Below are 25,890 nucleotides of genomic sequence, written 5' to 3' on the forward strand. Positions count from 1 at the left end.
AGTTATTATATTTTAAGAGGTTGTATATTTTGTAAATGTCAAACGTAAGGCTTCTATGCCTTTAATGTCTATTTAGCATACAAATAGATATGCAGGTGAAACACTTATTGGCATGAATATGAATGAATACATTCTATTTCAAACAATGTGTTTGTTTTTGTGAATGTAAGTTCTTTTAAACTGTTTTTAATAGTGTGTTTTAATTGTTGTAACCCACTCTGGAACCTTAGGATGAAGGGTAATAAATTAAAACAACAACAACATGGAGTATTATTTTCCTGTTACAAACATTCTTTTATAGTATATTTGCAGTTCACTTACAGTATATATGTCTGCTTAAAAGTAAGCAAGCATGAATAGGATCCATGGGGTTTAATGTTAGGTAAATTAATGTTGCCAAGAATAAAATGTAGATTTTAGATAGCAGTCACCCAACATTCCTGGGCACATATCCCTGGTACAAAACCTGCCTCCTGGCACCAAACGGTGAGTATCTTCCTATGAAAACTGGCATCATGTATCCATAACTTTTTCATTAAAAAGTAAGATTATTTTCTATAGGCTTTTTGTCTGTGATTAAAGGAAAGTGTGATAAAAACAGCTAATATTAGATTATTTTTTATTAATAAAAGCTGTTTTCTTTCTGCTTTTTTTTTTTAAAAAAAACCACACAAACATCAAAATAAACAAACTAAATAAATAGAATGCCATGATTAGTTTCTTTCAGAGAAAGCTGTCTTTTCATCCCTCTCTCTGCACTTCTGATGTGTTCAGTCCCCAATTTCCAAGGCTGGGAGTTGAGAGGTTGCACATAAAACCCTAGAGGTGAGGAGCTTTGATATAAGTATCAGCTCCAACAATTGGGATTTCTGCTACTTCTTTTTTTTAAAAAAGTGGCAAATCTGTCATAAAGTACTTACTGAAGATCCATGCTGAGCTCAAGGGTAAGCCCTGTGTGTTTATTAAACCTATGGCTTTTCAGGGGGGAAAGTGTTGGGCTGAATTGCAATAAAGAGCTGGTGAGAAATCCTCTGGCCGGGTTTACTGAATTATTGAATACAAGGATAAAGCGTTCATACTTGGCTTCTTGTGTTGTCTTGTGTCTAAGTACTCAGCGCCATGCAGGGTATAATGGTTACTGTAGCAAACACTTAGGGCTTTGTTTGGGCTTATAAACAAAATCTGCATACTAGGTCTCCCCCCCTCCCCTGAAGGTCTGCAAAGCAGCAAATATAGGAGATATATACATATATTGCACAAAGGCCACGTGCAGGAGTGTGCTTCTAAAAGTAAATTCCCATCACAAGGTTCAAGGATTAGTTCATACAATTAGTTCATGCAATTTCCATTCGTGCTATTGGCAAGAAGCAGTGCATTTAGATAAGAATAAATGCAAAATACATATGCCGAGTTAGCAGGTCTAACAAGTAAAATAAGAGAGCAATAAATCAAGTATATAAAAAGGAATGGAAAAACTTTGTGGAGTATTTGGAGGAGTGGAAAAACTTTGTGGAGTATTTGGAAAATAACTGTAAACAAGTGAAAATGCTAGCAGCATTAAGGTAAATTCCACAGTATAATATACATCATCAACAACATCATAATCATCATCAGCATTGAAGAATGAGGGGAGAAAGTTATCTAAATGGATATATAAGAATATGCAGGAATGGTAGGGAAATTAAAGGAACCAGGGAAGGGGAAGAAGGGAAGCCATTGAATGTTTTTATTAAAAGAAATATATCAATGGTGGAAATGTATGCTTGAATGTGAGTGTGATTTTGGAAATGGTAATAATGAAAATTACAAATAAAATTTTAAAAAGAAAAGAATAAACGCAAAATACTACACTTTGGTCATACTGCTAGGATTGGCAACAATTCTGACCATAATTTTGAGGACACTCAATCAATTTATAGAATCATAGAATTTGAAGTGACTTCAGAGATCCAACCCCTGTCCAATGCAGGAAGCCCCACTATTTCAGGATTCTTGTTGGGTGGCTGTATACCTTCTGCTTTAAAACCTGTGATGAAAGGGAACCCACCGCTGTTGAACAGCTTCTACTATCAGGAACTTCTTTCTAAGGTTTTGTCTAAATTCTTTTTGCTTGTGTTTTGAACCCATGGGTTTGCCCTATCATCTGGAGTAACAGAAAATAAATTTGCTCTATCATCTGACAGCCCTTCAAATATTGAAGCCCTATCACACCATCTCTTAATAATCTCCAGGCTACACATATTCAACTCCTTCAACTATTCTTCACAGGAGTTGGTCTTTTGGCTCCTCACCATCTTTGTTGTCCTCCACTGAAAACTTTGCAGTTTTCTGATATCCTTAAACTTTGATGCCAAGGACTGGACATATTATTTCTGGTAAGGTCTGACCAAAGCAGAATAGAACAGTGGGTTGTAGCCAGTGCTAGTCCCACTCAGAGTAAACCCACTGAAATTAATGATGTGCTTAACTTAGGTTCATTTACTTTAGTGGGTCTACTCTGAGTAGAACTTATTTGGAGACAGCATTGACTGATCAAGAGCCTGGACGAGTGAGTGCAGTACAGTATTGTTGTTTAGAAACAGGTGCTACCCGCAACAGAGGAGTGTGCATTTGCAATCCTGACATTCTTGTGAGTGAATCTGGCAACTGAGCACATCACACCTCATCTTTAAAAGTTTGGAAGGCAGGGCATAGGAGCTGTTAGGAGATCAGTTGTGCCTATCCAGTTCTGAACATGTCCAATTCCTGAACTCCTGAGTTGTGACTCCTGAACAGTATGTCCAGTGCCAAGCCTCTACTGCTACTTGCCTGCCTGAATAAAAATCTCTTTCTTACCTACATGTAAGACCCTTTGCTTGTGTTACATGAGAGGCAGGACAGCTGTAATGGAGACAAGCTCTTGCAACTTGGTGGGTTTCCCATTTCCCCATAAGAACATGCCTAAAAAGCTGCTGTTTTTCTGCTGATAAAATATGGAAGTTTTTGCTCAAATCTTGTGTTCCTCTTTCTACAGATGGGGGGACACCACTTTTTTACAATTGCGCAATATATCTGTATTGGAAAATAGATATCTCTGCAAAAGAAACACAAGCATGAGGGAAGATTTGCAGACTGTATGCTAAGGTGGCAACTGTGCATCTAGTGCACTGACACCTGCCTGTTTGTATCTGAATAGGACTGATATGGGTCAACATTCTCTGATTATGTATTTTTTCTCTGCCTTCCTTCTATGTGCTTTTTTCCTAGGCGGGTTCACCCCAAGTTAACAGAATCTGGCTGTAGGTGTGGGGAGGACTTGGGAGGATGATCTAAGAGGGTTAGAGTGGCTAGTGGGGGGGGATTCCATTCTGTGTCAGTTGCATAGGCTTGGGATGCTCCTGGTTCCATCCATGGAGCACCTTGATTTTCAGTATGTAATTCTAGGTTTTGATGAGGAGCTCCTGGTACCTAGTGAGAAGGCTCCAACAGTTTCCTTAAGATTTGGACTTTGTGTTTGTCTTTGTAAGGAAAGGCAGCTATAATTATGCCAGCAATGTACTCTCTGTTCCTCTTATCCCAGTGTCATGAGTCAGCCAAGAATACTGAATACTATTCTAAAAACACATTTCCCCCTTATGAACATATGTATATTTTTTGGAAAATGCCTCTTCATTAAATGGCTTCACTCCTGTAACAGCAAACTCAGGTGGTGTCAACAGGCATATAGCTGAAATGCGGTCACATGTCTGAGGGAACTGCAAGGTTTGCAGGAATGTAAGAAAAAAGTTTCATAAAAAGCTAAACGTGGGGGGAAAACCACCAACAGCCCAATTTTGATATGTGGAATATTTTGTGTCCAAAATAAAATCAGAGGAGAAATAGATTTGAGCATTGTGCTTGGGGGCATCATTTGAAAGACACTGAAGAAAGTTTCTTCTGTTGGAATGTGAGCATTCACTGCAACATTTTATGGTGGGTCCCACTTGTGTAGTAAATACTCAAGAGTCAAAATGAGTGGTCTGGGAAGTCCCCCCCCCAAGTTTGGACATTTTTGTTTAGGTCTCACTGTTGTCTAGAGATTCCACATGTCTGTGCCTTAGATATAGTTCAAACCTGAAGATGTTTTGTGTCAAATATACCTAAACCTGTGTCTTCCTAAGTGTTGATCTTTGGGTCAATACTATTCCAACAGGCCTCACAAGAAAATCCCCAGCAAAAGCAAACAGATGTGATAGGGATTCTGTAGAGAAATCAAGTTCATCTTTCTTCTAATCCTCCCTACTGGGGGAAATGTGAGAAATAATAACTGCAGAACCACACACAAAGGAGCTGTAGCTTCAAAAGTCATTGTCACATGATGTCTTACCTAGAGGTTCTACAATAATGCCTTTGGAGGTGCATGGACTACTTCATCCAAATAATAACTGATCCTGTGGTATCACACAAGCCTTGCCAATGTTGCAATATTTAAACCAAGCTTCCCTTCTGACTTCAAGCCTGATCCTGTATATATGTGGTTTACTGTCCCGCAATATGAAATGACAGATCTGAATGCAGATCTGATGTTGGCAGATAGTGTACTTTCCTCCTCTCAACACTTAGGGCTGTCAACAATTATTATGACTGAAATGCACAGTCATATGGTGGGATTCCAGGGGGCACACCTAGAATGCGCACAAATGCATAAGGCACTTTTAGATCCAAGCCCTTTAACGAATGGCAATGCCGATAAATGTGAGCTTTTGGAGCAAAAGGAGATTAGAAGATAAGAAGTGCAATTACAATAAAACTATTATTTAATTTGAGAAGTGTGAAGGCAGTAAAGAGAAGTCTATGTAATTACTAGGCAATGAGGTTACAACTCTATAAAACTTCATGATGCCCATTTATCGGAAGGCAGTCTTCTGTTCATAGCAATACCTCCAGTAGTGACAGATGTTCACTTCTTTAGGCCCATATACACATTTAGCCACACTAGCTGAGATGTACTTCTAGCTTAGTGGTTGAGCGTATATCTCAGGTACTAAAATTGCCGTTGGTGGAAACCAAAGGCTGGATATATTTCTTCACTGAAGTTAATAACAGAGGAAACTGGACCACTAGTAATTAATTGTCAGCTACTACCACTACTTATATTGTTGCTAATAATGACTGGAGTGTGTTACAGTGTTTACCTTCTCAACATCAATTGCCGCCACTGTTATAACTCTTTATCTAGTTGTGTATTATAGGCCTGTGTCTGGAAGTGAAAAATGACTTAAGTGTGTTCTAGTGTCACAATGCAAAACAGAAACATGTTTATTTGTAAAGGCATATACAAACATAGACAGTAAATATTATTAGTACAAACTACATGTGCCAATAACATTTTTTAATGTACTCATACCACTGTAAATGCAAAAGCAACATTTTCATTTGTGTCTAGAGAGAGAAAGGTGTATTAGTCTGTTGCAACAAAACCAGTGGTCTTACTTCTGCATTCTAGAAATAACAAACAGGTCAGCCTCTACACAAAAACAATACATGGACACAAACTTGACACCAGAAATGTCAATATCCAAAGACCAAGGGGGGCACTTTTCAACCTCTTCAACCAACTGTATCTGGTAGCCATCCTTGAACAAATTACATCAAAGGGAGACTGCTAATTCATCAAGTGGTTCAATGTGAATTGAATTGGGGCACTTTTTATATTTTATTTTATTTTATTTTATTTTAAAAATCACACTACCAGTGATTTACCAATGTCAGTATGTCTGTGTTATCAACACTGAATGGTTTTTGGCTTGTTTTGGTACTCTCACAATCTGGTGTAAGTAAGTAAGTAAGTAAGTAAGTAAATAAATAAATAAATAAATATCCTTTTTGCTGACTGAACTAATATTCCTTCCCAGAAAGAAGAGATTCAAAGTATCTAAATCTTATATCTTCATAAATGGTGCATACAAACAAATAACACAGTAACTCCTCCTCTACTTCTCCACATAAACAAATTATCAGTTTAAGAGGAATTTCTTATAGTAGCCAGTAAAAAAGGTAAAGGGACCCCTGACCATTAGGTCCAGTCGTGGCTGACTCTGGAGTTGCAGTGCTCATCTCGCTTTATTGGGGGAGGGAGCTGGCGTACAGTTTCCAGGTCATGTGGCCAGCATGACTAAGCTGCTTCTGGTGAACCAGAGCAGCGCACAGAAACACCGTTTACCTTCCCGCCAGATTTATCTATTTATCTACTTGTACTTTGACGTGCTTTCGAACTGCTAGGTTGGCAGGAGCAGGGACCGAGCAACGGGAGCTCACCCCGTCACGGGGATTCGAACCACCGACCTTCTGATCGGCAAGTCCTAGGCTGTGTGGTTTAACTCACAGCGCCACCTGCATCCCATAATAGCCAGTAAAGACGGCTTAATACCTTTTCTGGAAACAGAAAAGATGTAAAATAGTAAGCATATGCTCCTAACAGCACATTCTAATTCTGGATTAACTGATCTGGAATGACTACTACCTTAAATTGTGCCATCACTACTATAGTAAAGCCACCACTTCACAAACAAATATTTATTCAAAAATTGGAAACAAAGCTGTGCTATTATTTCACTACTGTGCATGAACTAAGAAGTAGCTTGAAAACACGCATTAAATGGGCTATAGTGAATTTGGGGTATTCCTTCTCACTTTTTTTGCCCTAGTATTAACTATACAAATTCCATTTACCCTGCTTGGACAGGGGGTGGAGCATGTAGTTCTTTTGTTTACAACAAAGTTTGCTGTCAGTATTTGGACTGTTCTTCTACTGCAACATCCATCCTATAGGTTGCAGGAAAGTGTATGAAGTTATTTCCTTGAGAAAACTGACAGCAGCCTCTAGGCTAAACTTTTGATCCGCCAGTTTTCTGCCATTTTCAAAACAGCAAAGATTTGCAGTTCTATGTGTCCTCATTGCTTCTGATGGCAGATCTGCAGGAGGGAAGGGCCTGAAACAAAACTGACAATGTGACAGACAAAATGGGCAAACAGAGCACAATTTTTGAACCTAATTGTCACTTATTTAAAGAACAGCAGTATCCACAAATATGAGTATTGAATTGTACTGAACTAAGTCTGTTTGGAGGCATAACTTAAGAAGGTATGTAATTTCATAGGCGGACAAAGGGATTAATTAATGTACAAAGAAGACAAGATTTTTATCACCACTGTCACAATTCTATGCATTTCTACTCAGAGGCAAGTCCCACTGAGATGAATGGGACTTACTTCTAGATAAGTGGTCTAGGATTCTAATCTTACGTATTGTCTTTCAGAAATATTCATGGGTAGAGGTTTGATATTTATTTATTCATCTATTTTACAACTTTATGAACAGCCCAAGACCAAAAACAGTATACAAGAAGACTGTACACCCTGTGCACCTACTGTACATATGCTTCAGTTACTGCCACTATCTTATGAAAATGATTCAAAAACCATATCAAAAAATGTATGGAAGGGTTCTTATACTTAACATTTAAGGAGCATGCAGTATTAATATGTGTGATGCTAGCCAGGATGGAATTTAGGGCAGGTGACCCAGGCATCCACCTGGAATACAAAGTTTGTAGGGGCTGTCATGGGCTATGATGCACTCAACAACTGAAACACATAATACAAAAACTTTGTATGGCATGGATAAATACAGATTATAGCACCTAGCATGCAAACACCTGCCTTAAATGACTGGGATAAATCATGCATGCTGTGACTCAAAGTTGTAAAATGGGCTACAAATGAAATAGAAAACAAATTATTCAAAAGTTTAACAGATGGAGGTGCCAAAAACTGCTCCTTGCTTGCAGCGCCATTTCCTCTAGAGCTGGGTCTGAGGTTAGCACTAAATTTAATAGTATCTGGTGTGTTTCTGAAACTCTTTGAATTATAGTTCTTTATACTTCTGGGTACTATTTGTTGCTTGCCTCCTTTTAAAAAAATGATAACCCTTTTTTCTACCATATGTGCTGAATATTAGTTGAGCTTATAAGTAACTCATCTAGGGAAGAGAACTGTTTTAAGGGTTGGCATTGTTGAATGAGTGTTTTGCATTGCTGTAGTCATAAAAATATCACTTTAAAAGTACATAAATAAAAAGGATTTGAGAACAAGGAGAAGCAGCCCTGAAGGAGAGAGGCAAAGTCTTCACTCTTGTAACAGTGTAACACTCAGCACCCCAAGTACCCACTCAAGGCAATGGATGCAAAGCATGCGGATGAGCCACCACCATCACTATTATGCAAATATCTTTGTGTAATTTTTACTCTTTCTGTGATGTTACCAGAGACATCAGGGGTAGAAGCCATAATTAGTCAAGCTCATTTTCCTTAAGTAAGTAATGTTGAATGTCAGCCACTGATTTTATTTCACTTGGTAAATAAGTTAAAATGTGTAGTTTATCGAGTAATAATAAAAAATAAACCAAAGTTTAAGAGAAAGTTTATGAAATGACTGCTCAGCTTGTTTAAATCAGTATCTGGTTTCAATGGATCTGCTCAGGCTATTTTGACGCCATTCATTTAATCACATCCTTGCCCATGCGGAAAGACTGGGCTCCCCCCCCCCCACCTCCAGAGCAATGAAATTCGTATAAACAACTTCCCAGTCATGAGGGACAAGGGATTAAGAATTATGGCTAACACAACTTGATACCTCAATGGTTGTTTTTAAAGGGAACAGAGCAGACTTTCCCAGATTTTTTAAAAACAATATTGTACAGAATTACTAACCTTAATATAATAATAAATGATTTTATTGCCTATTGTATAAAAAAGACATTGTATAAATAAGGCAGTCTTCCAAGAATGGTTATGCTTTTTGTGTCTCAGCTGACTGTAACGCTGACTGCATCTGCATGCGTTTCACTGAAAAGAATTCAACAGAACTTTTATTAGATGAAAACAACTTGCATTTGTACATTTTTCTCCCAGCCCATCACAATGTGGCCCTGGGATGGGTAACTCTAAGGCTGACACACGGAAATACCAGTGGCATGTAAACAGATGCCCAATGCTGCTCTGAGTGCCGTTGATTTCAACAAATTTCTAGATCCTATTTTGGAGGTCCAGTTGCTAGTGTCAGAATCATCAGGGGGCTCTTAACCAAACATTGACTGTAGATGTTGGTGTTACAGCTGGTTTTCCTTCTACCAATTCCTGAATATATTTGAAAAATAAGATGTAGCACCCACCCTCAGCCTTTTCTGTACCTTAAAAACTTGCATACATTATTTGAATAGTGACTATGCATCCACAAGACTTGTATAGGGAAAGGAAAAGAAGGCAAACCTATATAAGACCATGAAATCCAACACACATTGTTTAGAAGTCTAAATAACTATTGCCTTTAACTGCTTTGTAAGGATGCACAAAAAGACTTCTTTAAGAATTAAAAGATTTGTGTGTGTGTTATATTTCCTAAAGTATCTTGTGTTGAAGACCCCACCCAAGTGCCATTAAATTAATAAAAAGCAGCTTTTAGAACAGGTATTGCCCCCACTGCAGAGCATCTACGGTAAGTATGCATCCAAGGGCGCAGCTAAGAGCTGGGATTAACCAGGGTAGGAAATCAATGATATTGACAATAAAAACACATAGCTTCTCTGCTGAAACTCTGCTTGACAGTGTTGAGTCTAATTATATAATCAGACCAACAGGACATATTTTGCCTTTGGTTGTGCCTTAAAAACCCCATTAAAATCAATGATGACACAGAAGCGCATTATGAGGGTGAAGTCAGGAAGGTTTCAGCAGAGTCTGAACTGAGGAAACTCTACTGGAAGCTCCTGGGTGGTGAGCAGTGCTCCTCTTATTTGACTCAATTAAACACCATTTACAGTTAGGATATAGTTTGGAAACAATTGTGCTTCGTGGAGAGTGCAGATTATAGTATAATATCAGTATCAATGTTTTTAAAGGGAGGAGCAAAAACAAAGTAAAAGACACCACACATCCAAACCCCCAAGCTCAGTGTGCAAGGCTGCGTTGCAAATTTTATAAGTGGTGTTGTTCATATTTATTGGTTGCATTTTTACACTAAGTTGTCTCAAAACGGCTTGCACATTGTTGGATGTTTCGCATGCCCCATTAAAATCACACTGTCACCACCAACCAGCCTTTTAAAAGGCTTTTCTGGCATGATACCCCACAAGCCCTGATCTGGTGCCAGTGGCACAATATCTCATTCCCATGTAATGGCTGAGGGTAGTCTTGCTGCAGGGGACAAACACAGTGTTCCCTGCAACTTGTAATAACAGAACTACATATGTGCTGCTTTTTAAATTGTGGGAAGAACACAGCCTGCAAGGAATTGTTTAGATATTAAATACAAATAAAGGGTCTTGAAGTAGTTGGACAGAGCAGTGGATAGCTTGGAGATTTTCTAAGCTATTGCTGGATGAGTTTAAGCTGAGATGTAGTGATTGGCCCAAGGCTATTCAGTAAGCTCTGTGGTTGAGTGGAAATTTGAAGCCGAGTCTCCAAGGTCCTAGTTTGAAACTCTAACCACTACCCCACATTGGCTCATACACATGGGCAAAATGGAAACCAACGTTTTGGAGCTCATTATTTTACTGGATTGTAAGCACAAAAGGGAGATGATGATATAATTAATTTGCTTAAGTGCTTGAGATACAGTGATCTAAAACCCTGATGACAAAAACTGATTGCAGAGTTTTATCTCCCACATATTGAAAAGTTACCTGTTCATTTTAAAAGCTAAGATTAAACATAAAAAAGAGAAAGAAATCAGTTTGTTTGCCTTCAAAATAAGCTAGAGCCTCTGGCTACTCTGCCATCCCTCTTTATGACTTCTGCTACTCATCATTTTGGCCTGGTTAAAAACTTCCTTGAGATATACTATGGCAGGGCTGAGTCAACACATTTTGTTGCCAGAAATGGACAATGATGTCCTCTCTGTTCTGTATACAAAGCGAACCAGTTTGGCAAATTAATCTTACTTCAAACCCTAGGAATGGGACAGAATTTTCCACCACACCCAAGACTTAGTTCAGGGAGGCTCACACAACAGAATCTACTCTCCATCCCTCAGCATCTGCCATCTGAAGTGGCCGCCTTATTTTAATGGTAAAGCCAGCCCTGTACTGTAGACAGAACGAAGCTTAGAATGTCTACCTTCTCTTCTATACAGTTCTCAAGCATATTTCAAATACTTTATGAAAGCATCCTAAATGTTTAGAACTGCCAACTGGTTCTGAGAAGTTGCAGTCAAATATGCATGTTTTTCAAAGATCAGTAGAAACCGGACTAAACTCTAGGGCAGGCTGGGTACCTCTGTTCAAGCCAAGCAAGAGGAGGCAGCTCCAGCCCTCTTGGTCTTGAAGGGACCAAGATTCTGCATGGGTCAGTAGGTGGCATGTGAGCCCTGAGGAAAGGCTGCTGCTCTCAAGAGCACCGCACAATCCTTCTCCGGCAGAGCTGAGCTGAATTCTTGAGAGTGCATTTAAAGATGATGTAACAGACACATATGAATTGCAAAATAGACCCTTGGGGGATTATAGACGCAAAATGTTACATGATAGTGTGTTTATGTATGAGTTTGACTATAGAAACATAGCTAGCATTGCATATGTATAGATGTATACGCTATACCGGGCTCCTCCATTTATGCTTTTGCACAGGGAAAAGACCTGTCATCCTGAGGGGGAAGTAAATGAGAAGCATACAGCCAGGCAATGGAACCTCTACCTGCTATCACTCAGCAGCTCCCCTGAAACAGCATGGCTGCTGTTAGTATTTCTTTCCTATCTGCCCTTAGACAGACAGGAATAAAAAGTGGGAATAAAAAATGTGCGGTCCGGCAACAGATCACAAAATAGGAGTGTAATAGAACAAAAGGTGATGGGAACAATGGCCTAATAGGGTTGGGGATATACTATCCTAGAGCAATGCTAGGTGTCTGAAGGTGAAGATGTAGAAACAGCTCCAGTGTAAATGTATATGACTTACTTTTGAGACAATCTACTTCAGGGATTCCTGCAGGGCAATGGTTCCCAATTAGTTAAGTACTGCAGACCCCCTGTTTTTCAAAAGCTAAGCCATGGACCCCATTTTTGAAAAAAATGATATCTCTATGGTAGCTTTTGTTGTGAATGGTGCCTGGGACCCCCTAGAGGGGGTCCACAGACCACCAATTGGTAACCATTGCTGTAGAGCAAATAGCAGCTAGAAAGCAAATAAACGAAATAAATAGTCATATACATGTGCACTGGTAACCTCAAGGCTTGATTACAATAATATTCTTTATGTGGGGCTGCCCTTGTATCTGGTGAGGAAGCTGCAGTGCAGAATGCAGCAGCCAGACTGCTCATAGGAGAGAGTGTGCTGCACTGGTTGCCAATTTGCTACCAGGCCAGGTTCAAGGTATTTGGGACAATTCACAAAGCCCTAACCACTTGAGCCTAAAGTACCTTAAGGACCCTCTTGTTTCCTGTTGCCTCACCTCAAACACTGAGATCCAATGGGACACTTCTGGTGGTTCTCCACACCCGAGGTTTAGCTGGTCTAAAGGACTGAGCCTTTAGCGTGGCAGGCCCTGCCCTACCAGTAGAGGTTCAGCAGGCATGATCAGTCTCTTCTTTCAGATGTCTTTTGAAAGCTATATTGTTTAGGCAGGCCTTTGCAATACGAATTTTCTCTTTTTAACCAATCAGTATTTACTAATTTTTATGGATGCCTTTTGCCGATTTCACTAATATATGTGGATATACAGTATTTTTAGGAAAATATGGATTATAAACAAGTAAATAAGTAATTTTTTAAAAGAATCAAACAAGAACTTGTGTGAAAATGGAAACATAACAAGCATGAGCATAAGCATTTGAGGCAATATTTTAAGCTGGCTTATGAACATTTAAATAATAAATTGCAGCACACCTGAGTGCCGCCACCATCAGGTGCAGAATATTGGAGATGGAGGCAGAAAACCCCACACGTGCCTCTTTCCCTTAAAGCTGCAGCCACAATTTGTTGCCCTTTCGTGACACCCAGCACAGGCTGCCAGAGGAAGAGGCTCCCCAGCGGGCTTGCTTGGCGCTCAGGCCGCCGGCTGAGGCGGGAAGAAAGGGCTGCGTTGGCGCCATTTTCCTCCCCCTTCGCTGGCCTTAATGAGGCCAATTATTACTTCAAGTGAGGGAGCTGTTGGGGGCAGGGAGACCTGGAACTAGTACAGTTTCTAGCTGTGGGGCAGCCTTGGCTAGGCAAGGAGCAAGGTAGCCTCTTCGTCCACACTCGCGCCCAGGGCGAGGAGGGGCCGCAGTTCCCACCTCAAGTCGAAGCGAAGAGGAGGAGGGGACGGGGTCGCCCTTAAGGCAGTAAGGGAAGCAGGCCTGTCCCTGGTCGGTCGCCGTCGCCTCCTTCCCTCTTCCCGGCCCGCTCTTTTTACGTTTGCGGGCGGGGCGGGGCATGGAAGTTGCCTTTTGTCTGGCCGGGGTCAGACGGAGCTGTTTTGTTCGATAAAGCTTTAACGCTTCGTGAACACGCAGAGAAGGCCGAGCCCAGCTCCACTCTGGCCATCGCCATTGTTGGGCGGCTTTTAAAACAAGGCAGCCCTCCCCACACAGCCCGCTCCCAAAGAAAAACCACCACCCAGCCACCGGCTGGTTCGATCCCTGCAAAACCTCCAAGTTCAAACCTCGCCCAGCTTACTGTTAAGTTAACCAAGAAATGCCAGGCGAGAGAAAAAGCACACCATAGGAGCCAACTCCTAGGGGTCGAGATCCGTTCGCCGCCCGCCCTCCCTCCCCCGCCCCAATAAAAGATTTGAGGGCTCCCCCCAAAAATTGATGGGCATTGCCATTCAAAGGGTGTGTGTGCACTGCGTCATGTGATCGATTATGCGGGACGAGGCTTACCTGCCCCCCCCCGCAATATTTTATTCAACTTGGCACCCCTGGACAGGTGGAAGTGGAGACGTGCAGGGTGTGTGTGTTAGGGGTGTGTGGAGAGAGGAAAGCAGTGCCCTCTTCCTGGGGAAAAGACAGAAGGTGGCCCATTTCAGCAGCACTGTGGGCTTCATTGTCTGCAAAAATGCGCCTGGCTCGTAATGCTCCAGTTGGCAAGGAAGCCGGGCGGCGGCGGCGGGAGGAGAGATGCATCTCCTGCAAGACGCTCTTCCGAATGGTTTATTTAAACAACCCAGAAGGAGAGGAGTACGGGTGGGAAAGCGGGGTTTCCTCCAGCCAGGCTCCTTATGAGCTGGTGTGAAGGATATTTCCCTGTTTGGCTTCTGCAACGGGCGACCGCCAAACCAAATAAGTCAAGGGGAGGGAAGAGGAGGCAGGGAATTGAATGTGGTCTGCGTACGTGTGTGTTTTTGTCTGCAGCGAAGTTTCCCTTGAGTGGTTTCATTTGGATTCTGTCTAGCCTCGCAGGCTCCATAATTCTTAAGACCTCCAAGCCTGCACCACCACTGCCCCAAGGAAGAGACCCTTCCCCAGCTTTCTTGAGCTATGCCGACTGAAAAGGGAGAGAGGGAGAGAGAGGGAAGGAAGGAGAGAAAGCTTAAAGCAATATGTGTATCCTGTAAAACGTCCATTCAGAAGTATGTCATTAGAATGCACGGAGATCATAGGTTAAATATTTCGACAAGGTAAGTAGGATAAATGGCCAGGGATATGATCTGGTATATTTGAATATCATTCTTATTTAATGTGTTATATAGCTGCAGACAGGAAAGTGCCTAGCGTTGCTTCCGTCTGAACATGCTTGTGGGTGCCTAGGACAGCGTTTCTCTGTGCCCAAGGAAAATATTTTTATTTCATTTTTATTTATTTTGGCGGGGGGGGGGATAGGGAGCGAGAGCGGAAAATCCTTTGCAAATAGAAAAGAAGACCTTTGCAACCAGAGCATGTTTTTAAAAACGCTGTCTGCAGAGAGAAGCCCAGGGGATTGGCTCGTTGGGCCTTTGTTGATGCCTCTTTGCCCCCTGGCGGCCGTTCGCCGTTAGGGCAAGAGGAGGCCTTCAGTTAAGAATTCCAGAAACCCTGCAAAGTGGGATCCGCACCGCACTTGTCATTGTTTTGGCTGCTTGCAGTTTAACTCCCAGCTGGAAATTTAGAAGGCAGACCGATGAAATCTAATGGTCGCGGGCGGGCCGAGATAGGTGGAAGGCGTAGCTCTCCTTGAATATCCTACCTCTCTCTCTCAGATGAAAAAGCGAGTGCTTTCCTTCAGAACTTCGTGTCTTTAAACAATTTTTTCCCTGTAATAATAATCTTTGTTTCTTTTTGAATTTACGTAAATAAAACGGTATGTGGGACTAAACAATATTTCGAACGTTTCACGCCGCATAATTCTGGAAAAAAAGAAATGTCTAACTTAAACTACATCCAAATAAAGTGTCGTTGGCTGTAGTCACCTGGAAGTAAGTCCCACTGAATTCAATGGGGCTTACTTCTGAGTAGGCCTGTAGCGCGGCGAAGCTGCAATTCTACTCACACTTCCTAGGAAGTAAGTCACGAAGAATTTAGTGAGACTTCCTTCTGAGTAGACATCCTTAGGGCAGCCCCACCTTTGCTTCCGATTAAGTTTATCTGTAAGAAATGGGACTTCCGATGACACTTGTGCATTTTGGGCCTCGACTGTAAGCGGGTTTGTTTGGAAGTTGTTTCTTCATTTTATGCAAGAAATTTCGATGCTGCCTGCCAACATAAACAACCCCAGGGCGGTTTACACATACCCGTTGCAACCACTGCGTCTTACTTCCAAGTAATGGTTTAGAATGCGGCGAAAAAAATGGAAAATTTATGTTTGCAGGAGGGTAAATGTATTTGAAAGTACAAAAGTGGCCCTGACAAAGACACGTTTGCTTGCTGTTTCAGAAAGGTTTTATACTGGTGTTTTTATTTTCCATAGCGAACATTGTGATGATATATGGGATAATAAATGTGCGAATCAAACCAAGTGGCCTTTAATATATGCCGGGTGTCATTCAACAGAGTCAACCCCAGAGAAGACCCATTGAAATCTATGTGTCAATTTAAATCAGTGGGTCTACTCTGAGAATGGGTTTGTCGGATACCACCCAGTGAGTTCAATTTTCAGCTGCGACCCCAATAATCCACATAGTCAACATTATTCCAGCCCAGTCCTATTAACACGCTTACTCGGGAGTAAGGCCTGCTTAATTCCTCCAGACTTGCCTTGAGGAAACGAGTAGGATCGGGATACAAACCAATTTACGTGGGGTGCAAACGGCACAGGCGGACCACGGGCCCAGCCCCACCGCCTGGGACTGATTCTCCCTAGCCAGCTCAGGGGAGGCCAACTCAGGCCAAAGTTACCATCCGCAAATGGAGAGTGGAGCGAGCTGATGCAAATTCGCATCCGGTTTAAAGAGCTTCAAGGAGTCCGGGGAAAGAAGAGAGATATATAGGTATCCCCTTGCCATCCTGAACCCACTTCCCCGCGGAACTTGCAGCCAACTTGCGGCGGCGTGGAGAGCAAGGAGATCAGACTGTGCCGGGGCTTCCTAGGCTCGGAGATCTAACGGAGGCACTTTATGTAGATCACTCGGCGTGACTCTCCGTCTCCCCCTCCCCTTTATTAACTCTTGCTGCCATGGGCTTGCGCCATTTCGGAGTGCCTCCCTTAGCACACCGACCGACCTGTGTACCTGCTCACGTACCTACCTTCTTGGGGCCTGTAGCAAAGGAGAGAGACGCAGTTCTCCTTCGTTGCTCCGGACAGCACCCTCGAGCAACTCGGGCTAGGTGGCTCCCCCCTCCGGCTGCTTTCCTTGCTGGAGACGCTTGACTGCTGGGGGCAACATTTGGCAAAAGTCAGAGCTGCGCGCAAGCTCTCAGATAGCGCAAGCCAGCCGCCGCCCCATTCATCTTTCCCCACCGACCCCAATGGATGGCCCCCAACCCCCTCCCCACCTGCCGCAGGTGCGCGCATCTCCCCCGTCCTCCCTGAGCAGCGCCGTCATCCTCGCCCGGCTTCCTGGCTCCAAGTTCAATACTATGGGTGACATTTTAATTTTCTCTCTCCTGCCAAGCCGGGGAGCTTTGCGCGTCGCGGGGACAAAGCTGGCCAGGGTCACGGCGCCGCGGCCTGCTCTGTCAGCCCGTTCCGAGGCCTCGGATTGACGGACGTCTTTATCTGACACCGCCCCCCCCCCAGCAGCTCCAGCTCCTCTCCCCGCCAGGCCCTACCTGAGGAGCCAGGCCGAGGATGACACGGGGGTCGATCGGACGAGCCCCGGATTTGGGGGCAGTTGGAGACGACGAGAGATGGATCAATTTTTCTCTATCTATGAACCCACCAGTCCACATTCTCTCCTCTCCTGCAGACAGCTGGCTTCCTCATTTCCATCCCTCATTGGCCTTCACTGCCCTCCTGGGCCACAAATTTAGGCGCATTTCCTGACCACGTTGCCGCCTGCACTCGCGGATCTGGTTAGGTGGAGAAGGCTTAAGTGTGGGCGAGGCCACTCCGGGCCACAGGTGATCCCAGTCCAGTATTTCAGAATGCCACGGCCCTCCCTCCCTCCAAGCATTTCCCCCTTCACTTCGAATTCCCCTCGCCAATTCTTCCCAACTTCTGCATAGTTCCAATAATTGATTTTTTATTCAAGGCAGCCTGCAACTTTGTACCAACTTACCTGGGAGTAAGCACAATTGAACTCCCATAGAGTCCCATAGACTTGCTTCTGAGCATACATATTTTGATTTATCCCTCTGCTTTATTATCAGTGCGGCAGTGACACACAGAGGCACCCTAGATAGGTTTACTCGGAAGTAACCACCTTGCTCAGCAGCAGACTTGATTTTGGAGGAAGAGGAGGGACTATCAGCCGATCATGGGGAAGGAATATGGTACAACATGCTGGGGGGCATGGGCATAGTCAAGGGGGGCCAGGGAGGGGCAGCTGCCCCAGTGTAAATCAATACAAAATACTTAATTAACTGAGGTTCTGCCCCCCAACATAAAGCCTGCCCCCCAACATGTTGTAGGGAGTATAGAAAATAATGCCCATTTCCTCCTATCGTTCCTGATCTAAGTAAACCGATTTCATTCCTCTGCTCGGCTGAATGAAGAATCTCTGGCTTTGTTTCAGACAAAAAATTAATCAGCTTTTATGCTTCCTTTTGCTGATTGGATTCACAAATACGAACGATATACATGTTAATAAAGCAGGAAACTTGAAAAAAATAACAATTGACCCGATAGCTAGGGTGTGTCTTAGGAAATTTGGATAGTTAGGAACTTGGGAGTCTCCTATGGACTCCTAGGGAACGCCTAACCTAGAAACGCCTAACCTAAAAAGGGGGACTTAAAAGTGTTTGGCTTTCACTAGATTTGGTTCTTTATTTTGATTTTTCCTTCATTGTTTGTCTGCAAAGGAGTGGAACTTGGGAAAATTATGATGCAAAGTATGCATCCGGACAGTTAATCGTCCCTTTAAACAGCTGGATTCAGCTTCAATCGGTTCATTGGAAATAAATCGGTTTCTTTGATCACATTTAACCGTGTTATGACAGGAGACGACAAAAAGAGGCTGGAGATGTACAACGTAGTCATTTGTGAGAAGATAAAATCTAAGACCTTCGCTTTGAGAAGGCACCGAGTGCCATCCTCTTGAATCCATTATTTTGTGAAGACGGTGAACCAAACCTTTTGCTTTCTGAACAGCACTGGAGAGGGAGAGAAAGAGAGAGATGAGGATAACGACCCGATACTTTCACTGAGCAAAATAAAATCGATGCCGCTCCTTGGGAAAGGGCCGCCATAAAGTTGGGGAACGTCTAGAAGCGAATGGGGGTCACCCGGTCCGAGCAGAGGCGCCGGGCCTTGAGCAGCAGGCGGGTTCTGTCGATACTACTGAACTGCGGCTGGGGTCGATACAGTAGGTTTGCCTTGGCAGGGCGAAGAACTTATCAATAGGGATTACGATCAAGTGTGTGGCGAGGTAATAAGGACGACTCTGTTGGAGCGCGGGCTATCAAACGGCAACCCTCACTCCAGCTCCCCCCCCCCCCCCCAGCGATGGGGTGTGCACATCCAGAGACCTATGAATATTGGATGTCTGCTACATTCAGCCCGGCTGCTCTTACTTTCGGGACTCTTGTTGGGGCAGAATTTTTCATCAACCGGCTGATGACATTTCATTTCTTGCTGCCCCTTATGGGGAAGGGGGCGCGCGGAAACCCACACAATTCAGGGACCCAAGGGGCAAAGTTTGGATCCCGAAGTTGTTGTTTTTTTAAATTGCCCATATTTATATTTATTTTTAAAAGAACTGGTTCCACCAAATACTCTGCTTTTTCCATCATTAAAGTGTCTGAACCTTTCACATTGCCACACCAGCTTGCCCTTGCGCGCGAGGGAGGGGGAATGAGCGCATCTAGGAGGAATCCCTTTTGAAACCGCATCCAAGCCACTTCCCCTGGGTAGTCTAAAAGGGGCCGGGGAAGTCGCTCATTGAATATGCACTGTAAAAGTTTAACCGTGGTTGCAGCCGTGGGTTCAAAATTGCAAAGTTAAATATTTGTTTTTAATTTTCTGGCTCAGAAATTTTAACTACCAGTCAGGGTTCCTCCTGCGGCTGCTCTAATGGGCTTGCATAAATAGTTTTGTTATTACCACTTGTCTGCTAAAACAACATTGGCTTCGCATCCTGACACATCGTATTTAAAATCCTGGCAGCCGGGAGAAATCTCTCATCTCGGGTGTGCGTGTGTGTCGCGGGGTGGGGGGAAGAATGGAAATGAACTTGCTTCCGCATTGAGGGCGGAGGAGGGGAAGAAAGCGAGGTTGATAAATTTATATAGCCAGTCCGAAAAATTAACAAAACACACCGCTTCTATTAGTTTTTAATTAGGGTTTGTGATTTTCGACATGTTTAAAGGACAAGACTGTGTGCTTATGGAGAAATACTTCAGCAGGAAATTTATTTGATTAAATATATCTGCTGTGGGGTGAGATCCTGACCAATTGAAATGGAAATAGGCAGGGGCGACTTCCACTACATCCAGTGGGGCTCGGATTACACCGAATAAAGCCAGTCTTTTTAAACAACGTCCCATTTTAGAGCGATTGTTGAACGCCTAAATTCACTATTAGAAATCGCCAAAAAGGCGCTCTCATTCTACCGGCGTTTTAGGCGAACTCTTCTAACTATCCCTCCTGGGCAAATATGGGCTCCATCCTTAAGACATTACTTAAACGCTTTGTTTGAATTTCGGAACGAATCCGGTGTGCACAAGAGGCATGGGGAATGCGGGGTTTTGGCTTTGGCATTGCATTGCCATTGGAGATGCTTGTGGACTGGTTCTCAGCTCAGGGGAGACATCCTCCTCCAGGGCGTGGGCGCCCTTCGGACAAGAAGGGGAGCTGCTCACGAGTAATTCCGGTTGAATTGTGCCCCTGGCCAGTGGCAAAAATCTCCCTCCGATAGGAATGGGCCGCGGCTGCACACTTGATTTGCTTATTAAACTTAGCTACAATATATATACATTTCAAAGCAACAAAATCGTTTACTGTGTACTCAAACAACCATTGTACAGTAGTAGAAGTTTCCACGGGGAAGCAACCAACTCCTCTCCAAATCACTCCTTCCAAGGCTTGCGCTTCGTTGAACCAAAGAAATTTACAGTTGACTGGCCCTGCTTCGGATGGCGCTGTTGGCACTTTCCAGAGGCCCCGGGCTTTGGGGCGGAATCTGGCACGCACCAACTGTATGTCTGTATGCCTCAAGCCCAGCTGAAAAGCTAAGAAAAGAGGGGTTCCCCTCTGCTGATAGTTGCGCAGCAGATCTGAATCTCCGGGAGCAACCATGAGTTGCAACGGGGTTTCTAAGGAGGAAAAGTGGTGCCTTCATTTCGACTAGGATCTTGGGCACATGCGGGGAGCGAGAGTGGGGAGAACAGTTAAATGGTTAAAATGCCCTGCCCTGGTCAGTTCCGTTTGCACGCACGGGCTGGGGTGTCCAGTCTTCCCCTACTTTTCCGCAGGGCAAGACGCTGCCATACTGTCGATTCTTTTCGAAGCCGGAAAACCATTTGCTTTAAGACTTGCTTAAGACTCTGTTGTCTTTCTGCTCCGCCCGGTTTGATCAGCCGATTCTATCGGCCTTTTCCAAAAGCTGGCGGCTGTCATCAAATGCTGGGGGCCCCTCACCCCGATCCCGGCAAGCAGAGCAAGGGACCCCCTTGCTTTGGCCAAGTATACTGGGCAAGCTTTCGGACTGCACGTTCTTCTTCGCGCACAACCGTGATGGAGATGAGCACTTGTTTTAAGACGCTTTTAAAATACAGTCACAACCACTGGAACCAGATGCCCAAGACATGCCAGGCAGCTGCGGTTCTTGCAGCTCTACGCGCCAACAGCGCCACTTCCCTCGCTAGCTATGGCGGCTTCTCGCAGAGGCCAAGATCCAGGACCCGGCTAAGCCCAAGTGTCTCGTTTCCAAGGCGCGTGTGACACACCAGTGGCATTCCCGAAGGCAGTGAAGAAAGGGGCTAAAAAGCGATTGTTTGGGGGAGAAAGCCGGCTGCCCAAATCGGTACTGCGTCTGCGATTGGGTCCGGAGGAACACGTCGGACAACGGGAGAGTGCGGGGGGGACCTGCCTCGTGCTTAAAGGGTTCGCTTTCAGTTCAGCAACTTTCTAGTCCTCGACTTTCAACCTACGTTTACACCCATAAGTCATGAGAGGGATTGTTTTCTTACCCTTCCGGGAGTAACAAATTAGACGGCCCTGACTCCCGCAATGCTTTAATCCGAGGCTTGTTTGCTACTCAGCCGTCAGTTCTGATCTTAGCAAAATCCCTGTTCTTATAATATACAAAAGAGGAAGTGAAAAGGGCCCTTTTGGGGATGGGGGGTATTATCCCAAGCAACCTAGTGACCTAAGCCTCTGCCCCCCTCCTCTTTCTGTGTCTCTCCCCACCCCGCCCCCGCCCCAGCTCCGTATCCTTTCCTAGGTCAGTGTGCAAAACGAACTATTAGGGGAAGCTATTGATCGCCCATCGCGAGGGCTCCCCTTCCCTATTCAGCCGGCCCGGCGTAATGAATTCGTCCATTTGAAAACATTACAAGGAATATTGGAGATTGACTGGGAGAGGAAGTGACACTTGACCCCTTTCGGATCCAGCCGCACCCGGCAGCAGAGGAGAGGGGAAAGAGCGCTTTCAAAATACTAGTCTACCCTGCTGGGAGGCAGCAAGCGCGCCGCCGATCTCTCCCCTTCCCTCGCTCCCTCGTCGCCGCCTTTCAGTCAGAGCTAGTGAGTCGGCAAAGCTCAGCAGTCCTGGGTCGGGAAAGGCTGCTGCAACAATGCGCGGCCCAACACCAGCCAAGCCGCAGAGAGAGTGTGTGTGGGTGGCTGCGTAGCTAGGAAGCACTTCCCGCTCCCACTCATCAGGATCGTGGCGAGTTCTGGATGGGGCGCCGCTCTTGGTGCAAGAAATGCACGGCCAGGCATTCAGAGAGCAAGAAACCCAGAAGCCTGCGGAGCAAGCGATGGCTTCCCTGAGTCACCCCAGGCAGCGGGCTGCCAAGGTGCATCACTGCCCGCAGAAAGGAGGCGGCAACTTGGCTCCTGCCTCTTTGCTGCAGGGGAAAGCGGCTCCTCCGCTGGGGTGCCTGCCTGGCTGGAGGCAGAAGCCCGTGCCCTGCCTTGCACGCGTGATGCCCTCACATCCTGCCAGTTCCTCGCTCAGACAAGAGGGTCTTGCTCTCCCTCCCGCCCATTACTCAGGTCGGAGTAGGGTTGCGCAGTTAAGCAGCAATCCTATACACCTAACCTGAGAATAAGCCCTATCGAACTCCATGGGGCCTGCAGAGGATTGCAATGTTGGTGGATTTAGTTTGCATCGCTCGTGGAACCCTCTACAAGCCTTGCATTGTATTTATGTGTATTGAAAACATGTCCGATATATGGCGGGGTGGGCTGGGCTTACTTTCTAAGTACGGTAATTTGGAGTGGCGCTCACTGGATTGCTTTCTAAAAATATGGAAACCGCATCCCAAAATACTTCAGTGAGCAAAGGACCCGGTCTGTGCTCCAGTCTACGAGGCTTGCCAGGGTTCTGGCATCCCTCAACAGAGGAGATTTGTTGGGACCCAGTTTCACCCCAGATTTTGCGCCTTGGCCAGGCCTTGAGCTTGCAGCGGTTAACTACGGCAGAGAGGGAGGCGTGCAGCCACATTGCTCACACCCCAGCCTTCTGGGGCCTTTTAGCCGTTAGTGGACTACAACTCCCATCGGTCCCTGCTGGGCCTGGCTGTGGCTGGTGGCAGTTGCGCGCGCATGGACATCAACAGGCGTCGGAACTCTGTCTCCTCCTTCCAAGGAGATTTTGGTCCTCTGTATGCATCCAGCCGGGTTATCTGTGGCAGTACCCTCTCCTTTTTGCCAGTCTAAAGGTCAAACTGTACGCTTGATTTTCTCGGCTGGATTTCAGATCCCCTTTCCCCCCCGTCGCCCCTTCTCTGTCCCAGTCGCGTGGTGAACAGAGTTAAACCATTCGGAGAGGTGCACGCTCATTCCGTAGAGGGCTCGGATCCGGCGAGTTAAAGCGAGGTCCAGCCGTCCAATTTTGTACAGTCAGGAGGACGCAGGTTGAATTTGTTAAAAGAACATCCCCCCGGTGCTGGTTTTCTTTAAAAAGTAAACAAACACTCGTTTTGGCTAACATTGAATTATCCACTCAGTCTCCTACCCCCCAAAGTTATTCTGACTGAACTAATCGACATGACACCTCGTTTCGCAAAAATCCAATTAATTAGAAAGAAAAGCAGAACGTTCTCGCCTCTCTTAAGCTCTTCCTCAACCTGCAGGAGTGGCGTCAAAAGGGTATTTTTTGCTGTTGGCTAGTAATTTCAGCCCCTCTTTATCCAGGAGAGGACACCTATTCACTTCCAAGTCCAATTCAAGGTGCTCTGCCCTATCTTTAAATGCCAAAGAATATCCTTCAGAGCCGCATTGTATCCTTGACAGGGGTGGAAAACCTGTGGTCCTACAGATGTTGCAGGAGTGCACAATCTCTGACGGTGGTCCATGCTCACAGCTGGGGCTGATGAGATTTGGAATCCAGCCATATCTGGAGGAGAACCATGGGCTCCCCACTCTTGTCAAAATCTCTGAGGCCCTTTTCCTTAATGGAGGCACTTTACACAGTAACAAAGGAAAGAGTCTTTTCTGTGGTGGCACCTTGACTTTGGAATGCCTTCCCAAGAGAGTTAACCAGTGGTGTTGCCTTAACAATATTTTCAGCTTTTCATTTGCCCAGGCAGTTAAAATGGCTAAGTTAATTGTCATTGACGCCTCTTATGTTGCTAATGCATTGTGAACGTTGATGATGATGGTTTTGGATTTGTATATATGGCATGAGCAGGTTTATCCATGCCCCTTGTATACCGCCCTAGGGTCTGTTTAGATGAAGGCTGGTCTAGAAATATTTTAAATAACTTAATAATAAAATAAGAAAGTTGTTTGGTTGCTCACCAGAACACCACACCCCTGCCCAGTTCAGCTAAATATTTCGCTATGTGAATCAGCCTGTTTCTGTGACCTGAGTTATCTGACCAGGTACCACTGGAACTCTTGAGCGCACAAGAGGAGTTAAGGTCATATTTTCTTTTTAAAAAATATATATTTTAATTAAATTTTACATAACAAAATTCAGTTTGAATATATCAATCACCTTTACATTTAGGATTTTCAGAATCCCTTGACTTCCCCTTGCCCTTCTCTGGTTTCCATTGTCCATCTCTTTTTATTCAACTTATCCTCCCTCCGCCCCAACTTACTGTATCTATTATTAATTTTTCCAGTATATTTTGTCTTTTACAAGAATAACTCTAATCCTGCCAAAGTTTTTAACTGTTTACAATGCTCTCTTAAATAGACTATAAATTCCCCCCCATTCTTTCCTAAACTTCTTCTCGTCCTAGTCTCTGATTCTCCCGGGCAATTTCTCCATTTCGGCATAGTCCATCATCTTCATCAGCCATTCTTCTCTGGTTGGAACTTTGTTTTCTTTCTATCTCTGGACCAGTAGTATTCTTGCTGCTGTCATTGCATACATAGTCTTTTCTGCTCTTTCGGAATCCCTGTACCTATAATACCTAACAAAAAAGCCTCTGGTTTTCCCACAAATGTTATTTTAAACATTTTTTTCAACTCATTATATATCATTTCCCAGAATGCTTTTGTTACCTTACACGTCCACCACATGTGGTAGAAAGTGCCGTCTTTTTCTTTACATTTCCAACATACATTAGAAGTAGTTCTATACATCTTTGCTAGTTTTACCGATGTTAAGCACCATCTATACATTATTTTCATATAATTTTATTTCAATGAGCAGCATGCCATCCAAATCTATTGTCATGACCTTCAAGGTCTAAAATACCTGTGCTTTTCAAAGTTATCCATTCCTTTAGCCAGCAGAGACAGGACACCTCATAATACAATTTTAAATCTGGCAAAGAGAAGCCCTCTCTTTCTTTATCATCTGTTAATAATTTATATTTAATCCTTGGTTTCTTCCCTTTGCCAGATAAATTTAGTTATATCTTTTTGCCGTTGCTTGAAGTGTCCCTCCCCACTGGCCACAGGTATTGTCTGAAACAAAAACAATATTCTTGGCAATACATTCATCTTTATGACAGAAATTTCCCCCCAAAGTGATAAATTCATTCTTCCCCAAATCTCCAAATTCCTCTTTATCTCTTTCCAAGTTATTACATAGTTATCCTTAATTATATTTATGTTCTTAAGTTAGCCATACACCCCAAAATTTCACCCTTTTAAAATTGTTAATTGCGTTGCTAGTTGTAATTCATTTATACTTTTTTCAGTCATATTTTTAACCAATACTTTCATTTTTTAATTATTTAACTTAAATCCTGCTACCTGTCCA

At 44.1% G+C, this 25,890-nt stretch overlaps 1 long non-coding RNA gene across 2 annotated transcripts in view; it reads left to right on the forward strand.

Moving 5' to 3' along the window:
• Positions 1-25,890, forward strand: part of LOC310746296 — a 97,705-nt gene that overhangs the window by 63,679 nt on the left and 8,136 nt on the right. The window lies entirely within an intron of this gene.

Source organism: Podarcis filfolensis (assembly GCF_964270895.1).
Source record: "Podarcis filfolensis genome assembly, chromosome: 12".
NCBI lineage: Eukaryota > Metazoa > Chordata > Lepidosauria > Squamata > Lacertidae > Podarcis > Podarcis filfolensis.